Source organism: Pezoporus occidentalis, unplaced genomic scaffold (genome assembly GCF_034315485.1).
Source record: "Pezoporus occidentalis ecotype Australia unplaced genomic scaffold, CSIRO_AGI_Poc_V1 ctg4, whole genome shotgun sequence".
Taxonomy (NCBI): domain Eukaryota; kingdom Metazoa; phylum Chordata; class Aves; order Psittaciformes; family Psittacidae; genus Pezoporus; species Pezoporus occidentalis.
In genome coordinates, this window is record NW_026915724.1 from 21992496 (window position 1) to 22009835 (window position 17340).

Below are 17340 nucleotides of genomic sequence, written 5' to 3' on the forward strand. Positions count from 1 at the left end.
ACAATGCTCAGCCTGGGGTTTTGAAGTCAGACTACTGTCTCCCCTGCTTGGTACCACGGCAGTGCCCGCCGTTAGGGCTACGGCCCTAAAACAACCCGCCAACGCATGAATTTGGGCAGAGTCTGTAACGCTGCCCCCTCCGCCCATCCCCTGAGGGCTGGTCAGGCCCGAGCCGCGAGCCCGCTTGCGCGGCAGCAGCCTGTCAGCCACGGCCCGGCCGCAAGGAGGTAGCTGCGGCGCCATCTTGTGTCTGCGCCGGGACGGGGACACGGGGATGGGGCAGAGCGGCCCGTGGGGCGGGAGTGTGTGGCCGGAGCAGGGCGGTGAGAAGGGGAGAGGAGCTGCCGCGCTGCACAGCCACACACTGCCGGCAGAGAGAAGGGCACAGCAGCTGCCACGCATAAGCAGCCGTCTCCCCCGCAACGACCCGCGGCGGGACAGCGCGGGCTGAGGGACTTCTGGGAGCAGACCTGCTGCACCGTCAGTGTCTTGCTCTTTTGTGTGGCTGCACTCAGATGGCACACTTTTCCCATTTCCCAAAGACCCGACCAAAGAGAGGAATGTGACTGAAGTGCTTGGCTGAAGATGAAGCCAGGGAAAAGTGGTGGTGATGGGGACAGAGTTTTGTGCACTAATACTAGTTCTGTGAAAACTATTGCATTTTTATATCACTCAGGCCTAAATCATCTGAGCCTCCGAAGCTCCAATATTTGTGCATGGCTCTCCACAGCCACTCCTGTGGCCTAAGAGATGGGCACAAGTGTGGGTACCTCGTGGAGGTCACATACAGGAGCAGGCTGTGCTCCCTGTTGTCTCCAGCAAGTGTGGGGATGCTCCTCCAGGAGAGCTCTGTGGCACCTCTAGTATCCAGGATCTGCAGTATCCAGCAAGCTTTTAGGTGCAACAATGCCAGAAGCCATGTATAAGGAAAGACTTTGCCAATGGAGGGCATTTCTTTCCACTGCTTGCACCTAACAGCAGCTTTCATTTGTTGTGAGGGAAAAGTTTTTTTGCTGGAGCATAAGCATCTGCATGAGATTCAAGATAGCTGATGAGCTGAGCTCCTTAGTGTCAGTACAATGAAGACAGGAAGAACTGAAGAAGTGGAATAGCTAAAAAGCAGAAGTTACTCAGGAAACTAATAATTCTCCGATCTGTACTCTGAAGAGCATTTCTCTTCAGTTTTTCAGTACTCTGAAAGGTCCTTGGGGTCAGGGGGAAGCAGCACAGAGAAGCGATAGATATATTGTTAATCCATCCATGTAGACTTCTGGTCCTAAAGAGCAGAGTAAAGAAACCCCAGACACAAGTGAAATTAAAACCCAAGTCCAGTGAAATGGAGAAGCATTGTAGGGGGAGAGGAGAAGGGGAGGGAACCAGAGGAAATAAGAAACTCAAGAGCACAGAAATACCTATAAAAGCAAAGAGTTAAAAGGGAAGGGGTAAATTACTATCCCACAGAAAAGGTAAAGGATTATTTTAACATCTGGAGTATTTTTATTTAGTTTCTTCCTAATCAAAAGCCATGTGGCTGACAGCTGAAAATGCAGTATAGTTGTGGTATCATTCTATTTTACAGGTTATCTCAAAACCCACTTCTCTAGTGTCACTAACCTTTGGATATGTTTGTCTCCTACATTCCCCCCAAGGGAGGGACAAAGCAGGCTTGGGAAAGGATGAACAAAAATATACAGGTGAAAGAGCATAAGTAAAGTGATTCTGTGAATCTAATTTCCGTGCATTTAAATGCTCTTCAGGAGAGTTCATGACATACAGCTTTCTTCCTCTTTATTTTTAAACATCTATAACACTAAGCATTTTGTCAAATACTAATTAATCAGATAATAATAATAATTAAGAAGAATTCTGTGAGTGTATTTTCACAATATATTACTCAAATAATATCCTATACTTATTTGTACAAAGTATATAACAAAAAAATATAGGCTTTTCTATAATGTTGCAGAATTCTTACTTGCAATCTAGAAAGTAAATGCCTGCTTACCTTCAGCTGAGCCTATGCCTATTAAATGTAAAGGTCACTTGAAGAGCTGTGTGGTTTGACTGTAGGAGAGGGTTTTTCCTTTCACAGGATGAGAACTGGCTGAGAATATGGAACAATAACTCCACATTCCTCAGTAAGTGAATGTACATTTAGCCTTGTCCCAGTCTTGAAGTGACCATACGTAATTTCCATTATGTGATCCTCTGATTATGATTATCATAAGTTTCTACTTAAAATGATATCAAACATATTTCATTAATTCTGTGTTTGGAAAGAAGGAATAAAAAAGGGCTACTAGGGCAGGTTGAAAAGCCCAGATGTCTTCGACCTGACACTTCTCTCACAAACCAGCATCCCTACCCTACCCAGAAGGACAACAACCAGCCAACTAAATCTCTAAAGCCTCAGTTATGGACCAGACATGCTGACCATATATATGTGGACAGATACGGATGAAGGCAGTTTTAATATCAATAGTGGCAGAGCCCTAAATGCTCAGCAAATGTGTGCTCAGCTTACTCATATTTAAAGAATGTAAACAGGGTTTCAGGTATCAAATCTTAGGGATGATGTTTTGGAAATTGCAGCTCTAGCCAGTTCCCTGCATGATGGTGCATAAAAGGGTTCAATGCTTTCCCTTCAATCTGGCAGGCGAATGGATTATGCCACGGTACACTGTTCTGGGCTGCAACAGCCCGTGGCAGCATTGCATGAGATGGGTGCTGAGCTCATCCGTGAGTGGAAAAAAAATTATTTGCAGTCATAAATCTCTAACTACATGTCGGTGCCATCAGCTCAGTCATTGTGAACTCCTTAAAACTTTATATGGTATGATATAAACTTATGTTTTATTGTATCCTTTCAGGAGACAGTATTTTCTTCTTGGGCTCATTGACAATAAAACTCCACAGAGATGAACTGCATTGTGCTGGTGAAAGTAGAGAGGAGCAGTAGCTCTGGCTTAGCTCCACCATCAGCTCTGCATAATTAAGTAACATTTTTATTTGTTCTTTTCACTCCATACTGTGGCAATTTCGAGCAAGCAGATCCAAACATGTGCTTTCAACGCATGAATTAGGGTGAGCGAGGAGGCAACTCAGTCATAACTCAAGGGAATGTTTGTCACCTATAAAATCGATGTCAAAAGATAAAAAGTAATAAAGTAAATTAAATATATAATAATGGAAATAATAGATGCCAGCATTGCAAACAAAACAGTGAAAACACTGCTTTACCATAAATCTAGTGTGAAGCAAAGATCACAAAGGTTGGTTGTGGATTTTAAACAGCACTCTAAGTAAGAGGCGTAGAGCAAGTGACTTGAATAGGTTAGTGTTGAAGTAAACAATAACATAGTTATTCCTTGATTTTTCAAGCGGGTGAAGTGTTAGATAATCATTTGTGATGTTTGCACACCTCTGAAACATTTATTATGTTGTCATCAGCTTTTCATTTGGAAATCATATCACCTTATAAGAGTGTAACAAGTTTACAATGTCTGATTTTTCCCATTTCCACATTCCTTGCATACCAAATGGAACAATAAACACGAAGAAGCTCCAGTGTTGATTAATTTGTCATCAAAATATGCCACCAGCTATCTGGGGGCTCAGGAAGTCTTTTGCTTCACATCCTGAAGTCTGTAGAGCCAGACATGCTCTCTGATTTTAGAGAGTATTTTAGAAACTTCCAGAGGACACATCATCTTTATGTTGCAGGAACCGGCCTACAGCATGCTCAAGAGTGAGCTGGCTTTCTGAAATACTCTGACAGCTCAGTGTGTGACAGCACAGGTAGATCTGTGTGCCTTCCTCTATATATATGTGTGCATGCATAAGATGTGCTTTTCTAAGTGTTAGAGAAAACAAAATGATAGCAGCTGGTAGGAGATGGCAGTTTTATAACCACTTGCTAATTTTTCTGTAGTTTATTACTGAGCATTTTAGAACAGAGATCTTGCCAGTAAGTGCCAGTTCTTCTCGTTCAGTTCAGTTTAATAGCTTAATAATGCATAATTGGAGTTCTTGGGTACTGGTAGTGAAAGGACACTATGCTCCATTAAGTTCAGGATATTTATTTTGAGAAAATGAGTGAGAGCACAATTTTATGGGCGCACTAATAGACTTAAATGGATTTCAAAAGCCTTTTACCATTAAGGAATAAGACTCCACTATGGCCACATGCTCAGCTCTCGGAATGAGCACAGGATGCAGTCTGTCACTCACTCATTCCTCATTAAAGAAATTCTGTGGATCTTGCTGGGAGTGTTCTTGATTCATTGAGCTATGTATGAGATCAGACACAGACCTCTTAGTTTTAAAACGTGCAGCACTCCTTACATAAAAGATATATGGCCTTGAAGCAAGTTAATTTAGCATTATATTGATGATTTGTAAGGCTATCCATAATAACTACCCCCTAGACATTTTGTTGTTGCCTGATTCATCCACACAGAGGGATGTTGGTCTCAGAGTGTTTTTAAAGTTCTTTCATTCACTGATGGATTCTGTGTTCAAACTTCCTATACTGTCTTTTACAGAGCTTATATGTGATGGACTGTAATATAATGTAACACCCTTTCTGCTGCTTCCTCTGGACTTCGTACCATGATTAGGTGGCTACTGGGCTACAGAGATACTTATGTGGCATGACTGGCATTTGGAGTTTGTTCAGCATTTTCAGTATCTGTGGAGCATCACACCCTTCCCACACTTAGGACTTCTTGAGTATTCAATATAAATACATATTCAGCAGTGAACAGTACAGGAGACATTCTTCCCTAACTTTTGATTTCTGATTAGTGTTTATTTTAGGGGTGCAACATCTCAACCTTCTCAGCCTAGCTTTCAGCTTTGGTGTTAGAAAACAGTATTGCTAAGAATAGAAAGAGAATAGCTGGTCAAAGACATTTGACACATGCAATACATCCAGTGTAGTGTTGTAGAAGGCTTGCCTGTGTTTCCTTCGTGTCACTGGAGGGAAAGGGAAGTTGGGATATTTTCTATTGCAAAAGCACAGGAACTTTATTCCCTTCTGGTCAGGTTGGCTCATCATTTCTTTCCGTAACATCCCTCAGTTAGTCTTATTTGATATTTTGATCATCCCTTATTCACCTTCCCACTTGATAAACACGTACCCACTGTTGAGGAGGTAGGATTTTTTTCCCCAGAATGCCTGGTATAAATGCCTAAATATATTCCAGACTATGTGCCTTGCTTCAACATAGATTAGTTCCTCCATTGCTGCTAGCACTAGTAAAAATTCTTTGGACAATCTACCCATTTTGTACTCACATCACTCATCTCATGTCTAAATAAGAAACAGATAAAACTCTTGAGCTGATGCTTGGTATATAAACAAGAAAACAATAAAACATGGAAACTATACCAGAAATAAGTAAAAGATTTCACATTTCAGTTTTTAACAAATCTTAGTTTCACTTGTCACATGCATTTGGAAAACTGTCCCGTGCAATATTTTCCTTTTCAATTTAATTGACTGCTTTTCTTTTTCCAATCCCACTCTCATAAATATGGCAATATGAGTTATCTATGGATGATTCATTTATCTTGCTGACAGCTAGTCTGTCCAATGAATTTGAAACAATCACAGCTCCATGACATCGAATTATACTTCTCTTTTTGCTATGTTTTAGAGGAAAATAAGGTCTTAATCAGCAATGACGCATATTTAAAATATGTTTTAAATATATTTGAGGGCTTTCATTTGAGTTAAAATATATTTTCATTTTCTAACCATTCTGAAGATACATGGTTTTCTGCAAAGAGTTGTAATGTTCTATTGAATGTCAGAGCTATGACAATAGTATAAATATTAAATGTTTTATTTCTGGTTATTTCTGTCTCTAGCTGCAGTTTCTCCATATGCAATGATGTTTGTATTTGAGCAACAGAGATTACCTCATGCAGATAAGGATTCACTCCATACACCCACTTTTCTCTTCATGGAGTGTTATTTGCATCATTCTCCAGTCAGGACCTTTGAGCTCCTTCACCTATTTTGACTGTTGACATGGAGTCAGCCTCTGTCATACCCATCTCCGATGACTGTAAAGGTAGTGGTGCTAAACTAACCACAGTTCCTGAGGACAGATGGGAAGCAGAATTTGAATCTGCATCCCATAACAGTTCCAACAGCAGAGAAATTCCTAAATAGCTTCTTTCATCACCAGCCATACTGGGGACATGGATGTGACTCCTTGTTCACAAATACGCTTCTGTTGTGAGAACCCTTACATATTCAAGGGCTGCCACAGAGAAGCAGGTTGTACAAGCTTCTATATGAAGATACTCAGTAGAAACAAGACGTGTTGCTGAACTCAAGTGCAAGAGGAAGGATCTGCTCCTCAGAAGCTCATACTTCACTAGGAGGTGACCGACACAGAGTACTTTGGTGAGTACTTGCTAAAGAAGAACGTTCTGACATCCCTGTGAACTCTACTACTTTTAAGTCCTACTACAGCTTTTTGCACTGATTAAACTAATCACATATTTGTTCTCTTGTAGCTGAGACCCAAGAACAGTATCATTTTGCTTTGTTTTGTTCCACATCCGTATGCATTAAGTCCTGCAAAATCTTACTTTTGCCAGCTGACAAGAAGCTGTAAACTTACTGTTTTACTGTGCCTCTGGTCTGTGTTGACAGCAAGTTCATTGCGCCTTTGTATGTACCATTGTCATTTTTGCCATCAGGGCTGATGAGCTGCAGGGTGCCTGACAGCCAGCTGTCGCAAAGTGATGTGGTGCATCTGACTCAGAGCTTTAAATTGGAGAGAAGCAGTAGGCAGGCAATGATGCCGAGTCCTGCTCACTGTAAATAAAGGGTGCTGAGCATTGGAAGACGTGTAAAAGTCATTAGTAAGGCACTTGAAAGCTCTTGCTCTTTTTCTGGCATGCAGCTATTTTTCTTGATGTCAGCTTCATACAGAGTTCTGTATGGCTGGTTTTCATTCAGGTCACTAACACAAAAATTTTCACCCACTGGTGGGTAAAGCAGTACAAACTGTATGATAATCCAATGGAAGGAAAACAGGAGGAAAATCAGAACATTGTCTCAAATCTGCATATGGTTTAAATTTAATAAAGCACTAAGTGTCAGCTAAATGCTTTGTCGTTACTAACAGCTCAGAAATTGAAGGCTAAGAGCCATGAAGTTATCAAAATTCACAGTTATGTTTTACATAGCTGCTAAACCTCAAAATAATTAGTATTGAATACCTCTGCTAATCAATCTAAAGCAGATGTTGGAAGTGAGAAGTTAAGTCATGTAATCCTGGATGCCAAAAGTTTATCCAAAAGTCCTATTTATGGCACACCATTGTTTTTTTTTTTTTTTAGCTTCAGTAATAATTGAAAGATGTGGTTTAGAACCATAACAGACAAACCCACATTTTAATAACTATTCTGGGGGTATCTCAGCATACATATGAGCATGCCTATTTGGAGGATTTCTGGCTCTCATACACATAACTGTTGCCCATTTTGGCTAAAAGACACTTAAAAGCAAATACAAAATTGAACTGCAAGTGTCTTATAATTAGTCATGTTATAACTTACATTGTAACATACTCTGAGAACATGTTGGTTGGCGCAGTTATGGAATGCAGTCACAGAATGAGCCCCAAAAGGGATTTGATTAGGGGAGAACAGGCCTAGCTCTGGGAAAGTGTTTGTTCACTTGCTTCAACCTTACTCTAGTCACAAGAGTCCTTACAGGATTTTCTGTACAGGATCAGATTCTTCCAGAATCATTTCCAAAGTTTGGGCTGAATAAGTTAAAGAAAGAATTTCAGTGGTTTTGCTGGCTTTTGGAGCTGAACATGGCTTTTAAAAATAGCTGCAGCCCAATTAAAAGAATCATTTCTTCAAGGTCTAAGTACACTGTCATTTAAATGCAACTTGTAAATAGTACCTGTAAAAACACCATCTGGCAACTTTCACAATATTGATGCGGTTAAGCCTTCATGAAACTTGGGGGGAAAAAAGATGGAAGCTAACTCCTGCCATAAAGTAAAGAGGACAGAAATGGACAGAAAATTGCATTTCTTTGCAAAGTTTCATAAAGCAACAAACAGGCTTCATTGGAACAGTAGGGCAAACAAGTTCTCTTGACAGTAAATTAATAAATATCCATTTAAGAGTAATTCAAATAAAGAGTTCATTAGCAACAATGAGTAAATCACAGCCTCTTCTTTCTCTCTACCTGTCTCACAAATCAGGAGTGCAGTTCGAGAGGGAAAGGCTTGAAATGCTGACTCAAATAATTTGTTTGTGCTGAAATTTTTGGAGCCTGAAATACAGGTCCTGAACTTCTTGTGTGCAGCTATTTTTATATACAGATATCAGCTTTATCTAAGCTGATATCCATGATTTGGTCTACTTCAGCATAAATGAAAATACACAGAAGGAAAAATCCAGTTGCCTGTAGTTTCTTTGCCCCATGATTCTTTCTAAGAGTACAATTAAAAAACGGTGAGTTTCTTGAAGTTTTATAGAAAAATCATGCAGAGAAAAAGTAACCCTGTCTTCTCACACCTCAAGCTTTCTGGTGCCACAAGCTGCATAACAAAATCTTCATGTAGACAGGGGCCATGTAGACAGTAGTCACTTCCTTGTTTTGCCTCACTTTTTTGGTCTCCTCAGCCCAGGAGACCCAGCTTAACCTCAGTGCCTCCAAGCTGTACCCCAGCTCTGTGCTGTCAGGCAAAAGTGGCAGCGCTTGTGCACAGGGAGCCCAAAGCTGCTCCCTTGGGAGGCAGCACTGGCTGGACCCTGTCAGGGCTGTCTTTGTTCCTGTCCCCATTGCTCTGCATGGTGGACTGCTGCTGCTCTCCAATCAGCTGTCCAGAGACCCTGGAAACATACTGAGGGTGCCCATTTATTGACACGTCATGTCAGGAAATATATATAGCTTTCCTCTTCACCGTTGAATCTGACCCACCATATTCATAGAATCCTAGAATCATAGAATGGTTTGAGTTGGAAAGGACGTTAAGGTCATGCAGTTCCAACCCCCTACCATGGGCAGGCACATCTCACACTAGACCACGTCACCCAAGGCTCTGTCCAACCTGGCCTTGAACGTATGTATCTTTATATGTGCATGACAAGAGCAGAAAACCCAGCCAACAAAAAATCTGTGTAGAAAGCTGAAAGAGAATAACTGTAGGTGTGAAGGCAACAGCATGAAGAATAATGCTCTTCTGTAAGGCTGCATCACAGAAGCAGCTGAGAAACATAGGAAGAAGGGGGCAATTGCAAGCATTTTGAAAGTTTTGAGAAATTGGTAAATGATTCCAGCATGGATACAGAAGGTTATGCATACTATGGAATTTACAGTTCGGGGGGAGGCTTGTTTTGGTTTTGGGTTTAGGGTTTGGGGTTTTTTTGTGGTTTTTGGTTTTGTTTTTTTTTCCAAAAGGAAGAAACTTACTTTTTTTCAGCACATTCACTATTTTTGATAAACTGCAAGTCATATGCCTGAGATAAATGAGTTCCTGGATAGCTCTATTTGCTTAGATAACATTTCTTGACAATGTTAATTAGTTTATAAGGGGCTTTTTTGAGCTTTAAAAAAAATTAACTGAACATGAAACTTTCAGGATTACATTTTCACATAAATCATTTGACTTTGTATGCTAAATCAGCACCACAGCTAAGGGAGCTGCTATGTAACTATTAAGTCAGCTGCAGCTTGTAGTTTCTTCATACTACTCTGATAAGCTCATTCGTTGTTCAGAAGTCAGTCAAAGCACAAGCAGCGATAAAAATCTTCCAAAATCTGTGTTGAAAGCAAATCCACCAGTATTCAGTAATGCAGTCATCTGCACAACACAGCAAGTCGTTCCAAGTGTCTCTTGTGAAATCTTTGCAAAACTAGAGTTCCCCACCAACATATTGCCAGCTGAGTATATGCAGTCTGACTGGGCTTTTAGTTCAAGTGGAAATAATTCCAGCCCCATCTACTGAGTCATTCTCAATTTGCAACACACCACGTACTTAGAGAAGACACACAGAAAATACACAACACTTGTCTTCTTCACCTATGGAAACTCTTAAGTTGTTCAGAGAAGAGCCTTTTTTTCTATATGCTTTTATAATAAGAAGGGCCCCAATAGCAGTTAGAGTCTTAAAGCAATAAAAGGTAGAAATAATTCATGAACAGATGTGCAGAAGTTCTGAGGCTCACTAAGCCAGAATTCTTTCATGTTTCTCCAAACCTGCTGGGATTTCTATAATGGAGTGACAGAAACTTTATGGGATGTGTTCTTTTACATTATTTTTTTCCAGTCATTTTCTAATCACTTTAAGAGCAGAATTCCAATAAATTTAGACTGTTATAACAGAGACCTGTTAGTGTTCAACACTGAACAGCAGCAGGAACAAAATCAGCCTGCCTCTTTCAGAACTCACTCCAGAATCACAGAATAGTTGAGGCTGGAAGACACCACCAAAGGTCATCTAATCCAACCTCCCTGCTCCAGCAGGGTCACCTACAGCACACTGCTCAGGAATTACTCAGAATTTTCAATGGAGACAAATTCTGGGTTTATATGAAGAATTTCACACTTGTCATGGTACATCTGTGATCTCTTAATCTTTGAGGAATACTTTAGAACACTGAAAAGGGGTAGAGATACAGGTAATACAGGTTAGGGAAAGAATAAATATCCTGTCCATTCACTGGGGAAGCATTATATATTATACCTGGACAAGTCAACAGAAAGAGCCAGATCCTGTCACACAGCAAGGCTTTGCTCTGCTACCTTCATCAGCACAAAGCTGCCACGAACTCTTGACTGATCACCTTAACTTACCACTGCACAGTTCCTGCTCCACTACTCCTCCTGCCTGAAGACAGGGATACTTACCTCCAAAGCCATTTCTGGAAGTCACAATAGTTTTGGGAATTGCCAGACCAGCTGCCAGAGACTGCATCTGTTTTGGTGCGGCTCCAAGGAGATACTTTCCTGAGCTCAAATAAGACATCTTGCTTGACCAAGTTCTCCTGGCCACTGCTGAAGCTAATTAGACCATCTAACTTGCTGCTTCTGCTCTGAGAAGTAGTTGGGTTAGTAAGACACATCTTGCTGTAGTAGGAGGGCCTAGACACCCTCATAGCACAGGGCCCAAGTCTGAGTCATTCCTCTGTATTTGAGCAGTCCTACATGTAGCGGCACCTGATCTCCTGGTGTTGAGGTGATGGCAGTATTTAATCATTCCCTTCTCTATCAGGTTGTGTTTCTGCTAGCTGGAGCCTGCTATGAAAGCTAAAGCTCTTTATAGTGCAGGAAGTGTTTCGGGGACTTCCCCCTCAAGCTGTGGCAGGCAAGTTCTTAGTGCCTCAATAAGTGCCCTTCCCATCCATAAGCGCAGCAGAAGTAAAACTTCCAAGAAGCACCCCTTTAAGCTGAAATATGGCATCACAACCACAAGTTTCCCGTTAATGAGAACAACTAGGAGATTCAATTGACTGTCCAATAGATCCCTAGGGAAGGAACCGTAGCATGCCAGATTGGGTAAATCCTTGTGTCATACCTGAATAATAACAAATCCCTTCAAAACACTTTCTAAAAGTTAGAATAAACTTACGCAACAGCTCATATCTGCAAGTTAGTTAGATACAGCTCTTCATTTGTTTCACGAACTGTGTGGGACAATTCCAGGAAAAGGCTGGGGTTTTTGTTACCAGAGAAATATTTCCTGAATTTCTTTGATTGCAGCTAGCTTTTCAATCACATGCTCTCAGACTGGATCTTGGACTCTTTCCCAAACTCTCTCTTTTATTCCCTGTGCGCCTTCATGTAGATCCCATGCAGACTGATGGACTAATGAGATAAATTGCAGCTCCAGATGGTTAATGCAACATTGGTGCTGTAGAGATATCAGAACTGAAGTGGAGCAGTGGAGTGCTCTAACTAAAGAAGACAGCATTAGTGGTGGGATTAGAATCCATTTATAAGATGTGATTCAGGCACCTAAATTTAGGTGTGTAAAGTGTCTATGATGAAGCAGCTGCCTATGGCACCATTACCATAAAGGAGGTTGAAGGGTTGGTTCGTAAATCATAGGTGTCTTGTGCTATTTGAGACTCTCAAGGGCAGCCGTTACACAGAGCTCACAGGGAATTTGTGTCCCGCTGAAGGGCAAAGATCCTGCTAGAGACCAGGTGGGATGTCTTTGGGCTAGGGGCTCCTTTTACTTGCTCATTGGAGATGCCCTAGGAAATGATGGCACTTTTGGCCACGCACTTTGACTGATATTGGGCTTATCATCAACCAAGACCCCCAGATCCCTCTCTTCAGGATGCAGCCCAGCCTCTTGTTCCCCAGACTACACATACATCCAGGATTGCGCCATCCCTTATGCAGAATACCTTACCAGGAGCAGAATTGCAATCATAGAATCACAGAATCATTTAGCTTGGAAAAGACCTTTAATATCATAGAGTCCAACCATAAGCCTAGCACTGCCAAGTCCACCACTGCACCATGTCTTTAAGTGCCACATCTACTCATCTTTTAAATACCTTCAGGGACAGTGATGCAACCACGTGCCTGGGCAGCCGGTTTCAATGCTTGAAGAAATTTTTTGTAATATCCAATCTAAACCTCCCCTGGCACAGCTTAAGGCCATTACCTATTGTCCTATAACTTGTTATTTGGGAAAAAAACTCCCGGTTACCCAGGACTGCTGAAAAACTACTAAAGTGGCTCAGTGAGCCGTTCTGCCAGCTCCCTCAGTACCCTTGGGTGTATCCCATCCAGCTCCGTAAGTTCCAACTACTTTAATTAGAAGTAGGAACTAAAACATGTCACTATTGAGAGAATTACAAACCTATGTCCTAGATGCTGAGCAAATCTATCTTCAGAGTAAATGCCTATGAGCAAATTCCCATTTACTATTTCAGGTTCCCCGCAACACCCAGGATCACAGCGCCCTAGGGAAAAGAGCCCTTAACTTTTTCTCCCACTCTTACCTCTTTAATGCCTTCCACATCTCTTCAAGAGCCCATTAAGCATCTCCAGCTGCTGAACTGCCAAGTTTTCCCTGTCGTACTCCTTCAACCAAATCTGCCTAAAAATGGACAAAAGATGATGAATATGAAGATGTCCCTGCTCACTGAAGGGGGGTTGGACTATGTGACCTTTGAGGGTCCCTTCCAAGCCAAACTCTTCTTTCATTCTGTGAATATCTGGTTCACCAGATATATTCACACAGGTTTCAGAGTGTTTTCTTTGGTGTGCAGAGAGAGTATCCTCAGATGGAGTCCTCTAAATGTCCGTTAATTTGGCACCTGCTCAGTGTGCCCATGGTATCATCTGATGTTTTATTTTTGTATGATTTCTAATGTATCTCATTATTACCTTGGCACCTGGGGACTGTGGTTTGGAGGAAGGGTTCTGTTCCAGCCAGGCTGAATTATATTGCAGTTCCAAGGCATGCTTGGCAACTGCTAATAGTGGCTGGCTATTTTTAGGTGGGTTTTTCTGCTCTCTCAGTTCAGATCTGTCCTATTTAAACTCTATTTTCAAAAAATTTTAGATCAGCAATAGTTTTCACTCAAGTTTTGGGGTATGTAAAAGGAATTTTCAATTAGATTGCTTTCACTTTGATTTTTCTAAAACAGTAGTATAATTATTTTGGGCCTAAATCTGTATCTCTTTTCCATGGCATGACAGTATCTCTCAGAATAAGGACTAAATTTTCATAGAAACCCTTTGTCTACAGGGGAACTTTTTTATTTCTCCAGTAATACCTGGTTCTGACACCTGAGTATGAGATAACAGTCTTTTCAAGGGGCCTGCTCCTCAGTCTTTGCTGTTTATTTGCATGCTTCCAGATTTGCCCTGCTCTGATTCAAAAAGCCAGAATCAGTGACGCCTTCAATGTCTGGGGTCACTTGCAGAGCTAAGAGTAGCACAGGGAATAGAATTTGTCACCTTCAGTATCAATTGCAATAAGCAGAAAAAAAATACTTTCTCAGTATTATCTCACCTGAACCCACACAGGTTATTGCCCTATGTGGAGCTAATTCGGTTTGAAACCTATGGTTCAGAAAAATCAGAGGTGGGGGAAAGATGATTTGGAGGAAATATGTATAATAGATTTTCCAAGGGAGATGCCAAAATTGTCACACATGCATGCACACAGGGGAAAAAATAGTGCAGTGGTGATGCTAGATCCTCTCTCAAGCCATTTTTAGCATCTTGCTAAGTGATGACATTCCCAAAGGAAGGGGATGTACTCTGGAGTATACATTAAGTGTACCAATGAAGTATGAAATATATTAATATGCCATGCAAGATTGCCTTGGCAAAGCCAAAACCAAAGGTCTTGTTTACTTTCCATTTCACAGGTATCTCTGGTGCAAGCACAGTTACTATTCTGCTTTCGATTACTGCTATAGGCTTATTGTTATACTGGGGCCATGGAGGCAGACACTTCACAGGGTGATACATAACAGAGGAGCCACCTGCGACCTGCCATGCTATCATATATACGAGAGTGATGTCTTCGCAAAATGTTTTCCTTAGGGCAATTTTAAATCTACTTGATTTTTGACTCTCAGAAATACTCAGTTTTGGCTGCTAGATTTCTTTGGAGTGTTGCTGTGCAATGGAGCATGGCAGCTGATGAAAAATCTGACCTGCTTAATGGAGGGCTACAGGTTGCACATCAGAAAAGAGAAGAAGCTCTTTTTCTTGGAGCTGACTATTAGAAGCTTCTTCAATGCTCTGGAAACTTATAAAGACTGATATTGCAGCTGCTGTAGGTAAATTTATTGACAGGGAATGAGAAAGCTAGAATGACAACTTTAATAAAAAATGTGGGACTTGGTTCTTATCTCTCTTGTTCTTGTATACATCAGGATTAACTTAAATTTTAAAAGAAAGAACTTGCTGCATCAAAAGGCGCATGGCCAGCAGATTGAAGGAGGTGATTCTGCCCCTCTGCTCTGCTCTCATGACACCCCACGTGGAGTGCTGCATTTATCACAAGAAGGACATGGGCTTGTTGGAGCAAGTCCAGAGGAGGGCCACAAACAGGGCTGGAGCATCTCCCCTGTGAAGACAGGCTGAGAGAGTTGTGGCTGTTGAGCCTGGAGAAATCTCAGGGGAGAACTTAGAGGAGCCTTCTAGTACCTAAAGGGGGCTTACAAAATAGCCTGTAAAGATAGGACAAAGGGGAATGGCTTTAAACTGAAGAGAGGGTAGTTTTAGATTAGGTATTGGAAAGAAGTTCTTTACTATGAGACACTGGCACAGGTTGCCCAGAGAAGCTATGGCTGCCCCATCCCTGGCAGGGCTCAAGGCCAGGCTGGACAGGGCTTGGAGCAGCCTGGTCTAGTGGAAGGGGTCCCTGCCCATGGCAGGGTGTCGGAACTACATGATCTTTAAGGTCCCTTCCAACCCAAACCATTCTATGATTCTGAGGTATTTGCGACCATGACTAATGATCTGGACGCGTGTAAAAGATCTAATCAAAATGAACAAATATATTATCAGTTTGTATTTGCTTAAAATATTGATAAAGTGCACGACTGTGTTAGTTTGAGTACATTTGTCTTACAATAAAATCCAAACTTGCATATAAAAGAAAGGATCGTCATTTCAATTGTGTTCCACATCCCTGGTAACTCAAGCAGCTCCCTCTTCTCTTCTGCATGAGAGTGGCATATATAGGGCATAAAAGCATGAGCAGAGAACATTGAGCATTTGGAGAGCTCAAATGCTGTCGAATCAGGATTTTTTGAGGGACAATGTGGGAGGAAAACCCCAACCCAGTTTTGGCCTTACCTGCTAAACTTGCTTTGCAGCCATGTGTCATACTGTTTTTTGTAAGACATGTCTCTGACAAGACAGGCACTGTATTTCTGCTGAGTTTTCAAATAAGTGGGAGCAAACGAGCCAGCAGCATGCAGCCAGGTATGCAACTGGCCCTGCTTGCTTCCTGATTCAAATATTAGTCTGTACTGATGCAGAAACTTTGCAGATGCTGCAACTCCATATTTGTGGCCTTTGCAGGCTGATTTCCTACTTGATTCAGAAGAGTTCCTGAGAAATTTCAGCTGTCTAGCAGGGCTTGGAAATTCTGTCGTGAAATAGGATGAGTTTGTGTCCTGATGGTGCTTTGCTAGTGGAAGAAAAGATGGGAAGTTTATTTATGTGGCTGATGTATTACAGATGGTTGCAACCATTTCCCAGCTATATGCGTGACTTACTTTTTCTAAAATTAGCGCTAATCATAACTCTGTCTAGTGAGAATTGCCTCAAGAGTACTGCAAGAACTGCTATATCATGGCCTAGAGAGAAAGTGCCCAAGTGCTGGAAACTGAACACAAAGAGCCACCGACAGCTTTAACAGCCAGCTTCAAAGGGGTGAAAACGCCTAAAAAGCATATCTGGGCCACTGGAAAAAAGCATGTAAGTTGCTTGCTATCATACCAAGGCTAATGCAAGAAAAAGATTATCTTTTTACCTTTTTTAGTTATACATCATCTTCTTAAAGATCAGGGAACCAAAACCACACACACTATTCATGGATTTATGCTGGAGCATAATGCTGCTTCCTGTTTTACTAGCTCTTCCTTACTTAATAATTCCTGTCATTTGACTCGTCTTTTGCCTTCCACCTAGGTTTTCAAAGAGCTAAATGCACAGACTGCAGGATGACTTTCCCAGTGGTAATAGGTAATTGAAAACCAATCATTGTGTAAGTAGGATTCTTTTTCTCCAAAATGTCAGTTTGCCTTAATCTAATCTGAACTCATTACGGGGCTTCTTCCTCAGCTCATGGCTCCTGCTTCTTGTAAGCACATTTGTCTTTCTCTCCTTCTCCAGACACAGATGTTCAAAATACAGGTTTCTTTCCAGCAAAACCAAGGCTTCAGCTGCTACAAATTCCATTGCCAGACTTCTGCCCCATGCTACTGACAATAGCTTTAGGGACAGGAAGGGTGTCCCTGTGATGATCTGCCATTGTGAAAAGGGTCTTGTTCCATTCCTGTTTGCACCAGGTGATCCTTGGTCATTTTCATGTACTGAAGGGTTCCATAGTGCAATATTGCTACTCATAATAATGGTGCTAGGGTAAAACTGCTGCATTACAGGCCTCACTGTCAGAGGGCAGCAGTGGCTTTTTCCACATAGAGGGGGAAGCTGTCAACCAAGACAGACAGCAAGGCAGACAGGAGCAGAGACCTCACCAAGAAGAGAGCAGTCCCACACTACTCAAACACAAAGAGCAGAGCAAGTTCATCAACCCAAGTCAGCTGAGAGTTCAGACTGGCAGAGAGGTCTGTAGTGACAAGGC

At 41.6% G+C, this 17340-nt stretch overlaps 1 long non-coding RNA gene across 1 annotated transcript; it reads right to left on the reverse strand.

The window, feature by feature from the left end:
• Positions 1 to 1474: 1474 nt before the first annotated feature.
• LOC134171040 (uncharacterized) lies at positions 1475 to 16244 on the reverse strand. The gene is made up of 2 exons (XR_009967461.1): positions 15825 to 16244; positions 1475 to 6107 (listed from the first exon to the last, which is right to left on the reverse strand). It is a non-coding gene; the product is annotated as an uncharacterized LOC134171040 (long non-coding RNA).
• Between the last annotated feature and the right edge of the window lie 1096 nt (positions 16245 to 17340).